Here is a 6,460-nt window from a genome sequence, read left to right on the forward strand (position 1 = left end):
ATTGCCGCATTGGTGCACCGACATTTGATCGTGCTCTCGAATGCGGAATGTTTAACGGGTGCGAGCTCTCGACCCCCATTCATCTGATGCTACACATTTCACGTGCTCGACACGTATGACGCTTGCGCTTTGTGTCAGGCTCTCTCTACCGCTCGATCGGTGCGTCGAGGCTCACGCAGTGCCAACGTCCCGAAGGAATGCTACCTGGTTGATCCTGCCAGTAGTCATATGCTTGTCTCAAAGTTTAAGCCATGTATGTGTAAGTATGAACTAATTCAAACTGTGAAACTATGAATGGCTCATTAAATCAGTTATAGTTTGTTTGATGATATCTACTACTCGGATAACCGTAGTAATTCTAGAGCTAATACGTGTAACAAACCCTGACTTCTGGAAATGATGCATTTATTAGATCAAAGGTCGATGCGGGTTATGCCCATTGCTTTGACGATTCATGATAACTCGACGGATCGCATGGCCTTTGTGCCGATGATGCATCATTCAAATTTTTGCCCTATCAACTTTCGATGGTAGGATAGTGGCCTACTACGCCGGTCAGAGAGGGGAGATGCGTAAGCCGTGGATCGATCGGGTAGTAGGTGGATTTAGGCACATCTTCATATTTTTGCCATGCCAATGCCATTTTTATGGCTTGTAAATTCATACAATGGTCCCCTAAGCCTTCATGTGAAGTTTCGTGGCAAGATGACTCATTTTCTATTTTTCACGATTTTTGAAACTTTTTACGGTTCGAGATTTTTTAAATTTTTTTAGAAGGAGTATTGGCCCCAAATTTTGTAGACGTGATCCTTCTATTTTTGTTGGCATGCATAAAAAATTCAGCTAAAAACTCGAAGTGGATAAGATTTTGTGACCATATGAAAAAAGTGTCCCCATTTTAGACACTTGAATGGCTACTGGCAGCAAACCTGTAAAATCTCAAACCTGTAAAATCTCAAATGCTTAATCACCATCGGCACACGCTGGGCTCTGGTGCGGGTGGTTGCCTCGAACACCATCGGCACATGCTGGTCGATCACCATCAGCCCTGGTATGGGCGATTGCCTCTATCACCATCGGCACACGTTGGGCCCTAGTGTGGGCGGTACGGGCGGTTACCTCGAGCACCATCGGCACACATTGGTCGATCACCATCGGCACACGTTGGGCCCCGGTACGGGTGGTTGCCTTGATCACCATCGGCACATGCTGGGCCCCGGTGAGGGCGGTTGCCTCGAACACCATCGGCACACGCTGGGCCTTGGTGCTGGCGGTTGCCTCGATCACCATCAGCACACGTTAGGCCCTGGTGCAGTCGGTTACCTCAAACACCATCAGCACACGCTGGCCCTTAGTGCGGGCAGCTGCCTCGAGCACCATCAGCACACGCTGGGCCCTAGTACGGGCTGTACGGGCGGTTACCTCGAGCACCATCGGCACACACTAGTCGATCATCATCGACAAACATTGGGCCCTGGTGCGGGCAGTTACCTCTAGCACCATTGGCACACAATTGGACCTGGTGCGGGCAGTTACCTGAAACACCATCGGCTCACACTGGGCCTTGGTGCAGGTAGTTGCCTCGATCACCATCGGCACATGCTGGGCCCTGGTGCGGGAGGTTGCCTCGACCACCATCAGCAGAAAATGGCCCCTGGTGTGGGCGGTTGCGCCAAACACCATTGGCACATGTTGGGCCCTGGTGCGAACGGTTGCCTCAAACACCATCGACACCTGCTGGGCCTTAGTGCGAGAGGTTACCTTGAGCACCATCGACACAACCCGGCCCTTGGTGCGGGCTCTTACCCCGACCACTAATGCCAAAAGATGGCACCTGGTGCGAACGGTTACGTCGAACACCATCGGCATACGCTGGGCCCTGGTACGCGTGGTTGCCTCGAACATGATTGGCACAAGTGAACGGTTACCTCGAGCACCATCGGCACACGTTGGGCCCTGGTGCGGGCGGTTGCCTCGAGCACCATTGGCACACAACGGGACCTGGTGCGGGTAGTTGCCTCAAACACCATCGGCATACACTGGGCCCTGGTGCGGGCAGTTGCCTCGATCACCATTGGCACACGTTGGGCCCTGGTGTGGGCGGTTGCCTCGACCACCACCGGTAGAAGATGGCCCCTGGTACGGGCGGTTGTGCCAAACACCATTGGCACATGCTGGGCTCTAGTGCGAACGGTTACCTCGAACACCATCGGCACTTACTGCACCTTAGTGCGAGAGGTTACCTTGAGCACCATCGGCACAAGCCGACCCTTGGTGCGGGCTCTTACCCCGACCACCATTGGCAAAAGATGGCACCTGGTGCGAATGGTTACGTCGAACACCATCGACATACGCTGGGCCCCGGTACGCGTGGTTGCCTCGAACACGATTGGCACACGTTGGGCCCTGGTGTGGTCGGTTGCCTCGAGCACCATCGACAGAAGATGGCCCCTGGTACGAGCAGTTGCCTCGAACACCATCGACACACGCTGGGCCCTTATGCGGGCAGTTGGCTCGATCACAATCGACACACACTGGGCCTTGGTGCAGGCGGTTACCTCGACCACCATCGCCATAAGCCGGCCCTTGGAGCGGGCTCTTGCCTCGACCACCATCGGTAGAAGACGGCCCCTGGTATAGGCGGTTAAGTCGAACACCATCGGCACATGCCGGCCCTTGGTACGGGCTCTTGCCTCGACCACCATCGACACACGTTGGGCCCTAGTATGGGCGGTTACCTCAAGCACTATTGGCACATGTTGGGCCTTGGTACAGGCGGTTACATCGAACACGATCGGCATATGCTAGGCTTTGTTACAGGCAGTTGCCTCGATCACCATCAGTACACGCTGGGCTCTAGTACGGGTGGTTACCTCGAGCACCATCGGCATATGCCAGGCATTGGTACGGGCGGTTGCTTCGAGCACCATTGGCACAAGCCCACCCTTGGTGTAGGCTCTTGCCTCGACCACCATCGATAGAAGATGGCCCCTGCATCGAACACCATCGGCACACGCCGGGCCTTGGTTTGGGCACATGCCTTGATCTGGTACAAGCGATTGCCTCGACCACCATCGGCACACGCTGGCCCTTGGTGCGGCCAGTCGCATCGACCACCATCGGCACGCGCTGGCCCTTGGTGTGAGCACATACCCCAACCATCATCGGCACCTGCTCACCCTCGGTGTGGGATATACCTATTTGGAAAAAGTGTCCCCATTTCAGACACTTTAACGTCTACTGGTAGCATATCTGTAAAATCTCTAATGCTCTTTAGGGGGTGGTGGTTTGACACCTCCTACCCCCCAACGGGGGGAGTAGGTGTGCGTGATGGGCCTCCCATTGCGTACACCCAGGGCAACATCCCTCGAGCAAAATACAGGGCGTGCATGCCTTCTGGCCATTTTATCTGGTGACTAGTTGCTCTGGTAACCGGCAGGCACCCATGGCCTCAACCGATTGGCGTGCATACAAAAAATGAGAGCTGAGCTCGAGCACGTGCATGCGGTGGATGCTGCCCTAGACCCCAGACCAAGTCTCTGAATCGAGCAATGGCTCCCTGGGGTGGTACGAGCAGAAGTCGCGATTATGGGCTTGGCCCGGCCAGGTCTCTCGATATTTGACGATCTCGTAGTCCCTTCTTGTTAGCCACAAAAATGCCTAGGCCTCGACGAGGCCATGCACGCAATCGACGCTACCTGAGACCCTAGGAACAAGTCCCTGAATCAGGCAACATCCCCCTGGGGTGGTGTCAGCGAAGCTCACACGTATGGTCTTGACCGGGCCAAGCATTGGTAGTGTCTTTTTGTTATTACCTGTCAGATATCAAGGGCAGTCTCGTGGCCCTTGCTCATATTTTTCTTGTGCCAAGCAGTTGTGGCGTGGCCTTGCACCTTGTTTCCTCTGCTCCCTCGTCGTGTAATCAATCGGGTGGGTTGTGGACCAGCGCGCGTGGATGCTACCACTTGTACGCAATGGGCATATGAGTGGTGCTATGGTTGTGCGTATTGGCAGGCTCCGTGCTCGATGCATTGAATTGTCAACTCGTCATCCTCTTCAATCTCCCCCCATGCGGTCATCGTACCCAGGGGGAAAGATCGGGATCCTGTGTTGCATACCTGAATCGATGGAAATCGGATGTCTCACCATCCCTCATCTGTCTTGTGTCCCGAGGGGCCACGGGTCAAACGTCAATCGTGGCCGGTGTCCCAAGCGTGCCACCCAATCATCCATCACCACATTGGTGCACCGATGTTCAATCGTGCTCTCAGATACGGAACATTTAGCGGGAGTGAGCTCTCGGCCCCCGTTCATTCGATGCTACACATTTCATGTGCTCGACACGCACGATGCTTGTGCTCTATGTCGGGCTCTTTTCGTCGCTCGGTCGATGTGTCAAGGCCCACGCGGTGCTAACGTCCCGAAAGAATGCTACCTGGTTGATCCTGCCAGTAGTCATATGCTTGTCTTAAATATTTAAGCCATGCATGTGTAAGTATGAACTAATTCAGACTGTGAAACTACAAATGGCTCATTAAATTAGTTATAGTTTGTTTGATGGTATCTACTACTCGGATAATCATAGTAATTCTAGAGCTAATACGTGCAACAAACCCTGACTTCTGGAAGGGATGCATTTATTAGATAAAAGGTTGACACGGGCTATGCCCGTTGCTCTGATGATTCATGATAACTCGACGGATCGCACGGCCTTTGTGCCGGTGACGCATCATTCAAATTTTTGCCTTATCAACTTTCGATGGTAGGATAGTGGCCTACTATAGTGGTGACGGATGATGGAGAATTAGGGTTCGATTTCGGAGAGGGAGCCTAAGAAATGGCTACCACATCTAAAGAAGGCAACAGACGTGCAAATTACCCAATCCTGACACGGGCAGGTAGTGACAATAAATAACAATATCGGGCTCTCTGAGTCTGGTAATTGGAATGAGTACAATCTAAATCCCTTAACGAGGATCCATTAGAGGGCAAGTTTGGTGCTGGCAGCTACGTTAATTCCAGCTCCAATAGCGTATATTTAAGTTATTGCAGTTAAAAAGCTCATAGTTGGAACTAGGGTTGGGTCATCCGATCTGTCTCACGGTAAGCATTGGTCTACTCATCCCTACTGTCAGTGATGCACTCTTGGACTTAATTACCCGGGTTGTTCCTCCGGTGCTATTACTTTGAAGAAATTAGAGTGCTCAAAGCAGGCTTACGCTTGTATACATTAGCATGGGATAACATCATAGGATTTCGGTCCTATTGTGTTGGCCTTTGGGATCGAAGTAATGATTAATAGGGACAGTCGGAGGCATTTGTATTTCATAGTCAGAGGTGAAATTCTTGGATTTATGAAAGATGAACAACTGCGAAAGCATTTGCCGAGGATGTTTTCATTAATCAAGAATGAAAGTTGAGGGCTCAAAGATGATCAGATATCGTCCTAGTCTCAACCATAAACGATGCCGTCCAGGGATCGGTGGATGTTACTTTTAGGACTCCGCTGGTACCTTATGAGAAATCAAAGTCTTTAGGTTTCAGGGGGAGTATGGTCGTAAGGCTGAAACTTAATGGAATTGATGGAAGGGAACCACCAAGAGTAGAGCCTGCGACTTAATTTGACTCAACATGGGGAAACTTACCAGGTCCAGACATAGTAAGGATTGATAGACTGAGAGCTCTTTCTTGATTCTATGGGTGGTGGTGCATGGCCATTCTTACTTGATGGAGTGATTTGTCTGGTTAATTCCATTAACGAACGAGACCTCAGCCTATTAACTAGCTACGCGAAGGTGATCTTTCGTGGCTAGCTTCTTAGAGGGACTATGGCCGCTTAGGCCAAGGAAGTTTGAGGCAATAACAGGTTTGTGATGCCCTTAGATGATCTGGGCCGCACGCGCGCTACACTGATGTATTCAATGAGTCTATAGCCTTGGCTGACAGGCTCGGGTAATCTTCAAAATTTCATCGTGATGGGGATAGATCGTTGCAATTGTTGGTCTTCAACGAGGAATTCCTAGTAAGCGCGAGTCATTAGCTCGCGTTGACTATGTCTCTGCCCTTCGTACACATCACCCATCGTTCCTACCGATTGAATGGTCTAGTGAAGTGTTTAGATCGTGACGATGTGGATGGTTCGCCACCCGCAACGTCGTGAGAAGTCCATTGAACCTTATCATTTAGAGGAAGGAGAAGTCGTAAGAAGGTTTCTGTAGGTAAACCTGCGGAAGGATCATTGTTGAACCCCTAGCGCGATTCGCGCTAAGGAATCGAAACAAAAATGGAGCGCACGCGTCATTGCCATCTCATTCACGGTGCGTGCGCCAGTGGTGCTGCGACTCCTTTTGTCGTGAAAAAATGAAATGACTCTCGGCAACGGATATCTTGGCGCTTGCATCAATGAAGAACGTAGCGAAATGCGATACTTGGTGTGAATTGCAGAATCCCATGAACCATC

General features: G+C 51.5%; 2 non-coding genes across 2 annotated transcripts in view; both read left to right on the top strand.

Annotated features, from left to right (window-relative positions):
• Positions 1 to 4,432: 4,432 nt before the first annotated feature.
• On the top strand, positions 4,433 to 6,241 carry LOC149520469 (18S ribosomal RNA). Its single transcript, XR_016326362.1, has one exon. It is a non-coding gene; the product is annotated as an 18S ribosomal RNA (ribosomal RNA).
• Positions 6,242 to 6,367: 126 nt separating this feature from the next.
• LOC149520470 (5.8S ribosomal RNA) overlaps positions 6,368 to 6,460 on the top strand; it is a 156-nt gene continuing 63 nt past the window's right edge. The window contains exon 1 of the ribosomal RNA XR_016326660.1: positions 6,368 to 6,460. This exon is cut by the window's right edge and continues 63 nt beyond it. This is a non-coding gene — a ribosomal RNA (5.8S ribosomal RNA).

Source organism: Durio zibethinus, chromosome 1, assembly GCF_047325235.1.
Source record: "Durio zibethinus cultivar Kanyao isolate XHJ-2024 chromosome 1, ASM4732523v1, whole genome shotgun sequence".
NCBI lineage: Eukaryota > Viridiplantae > Streptophyta > Magnoliopsida > Malvales > Malvaceae > Durio > Durio zibethinus.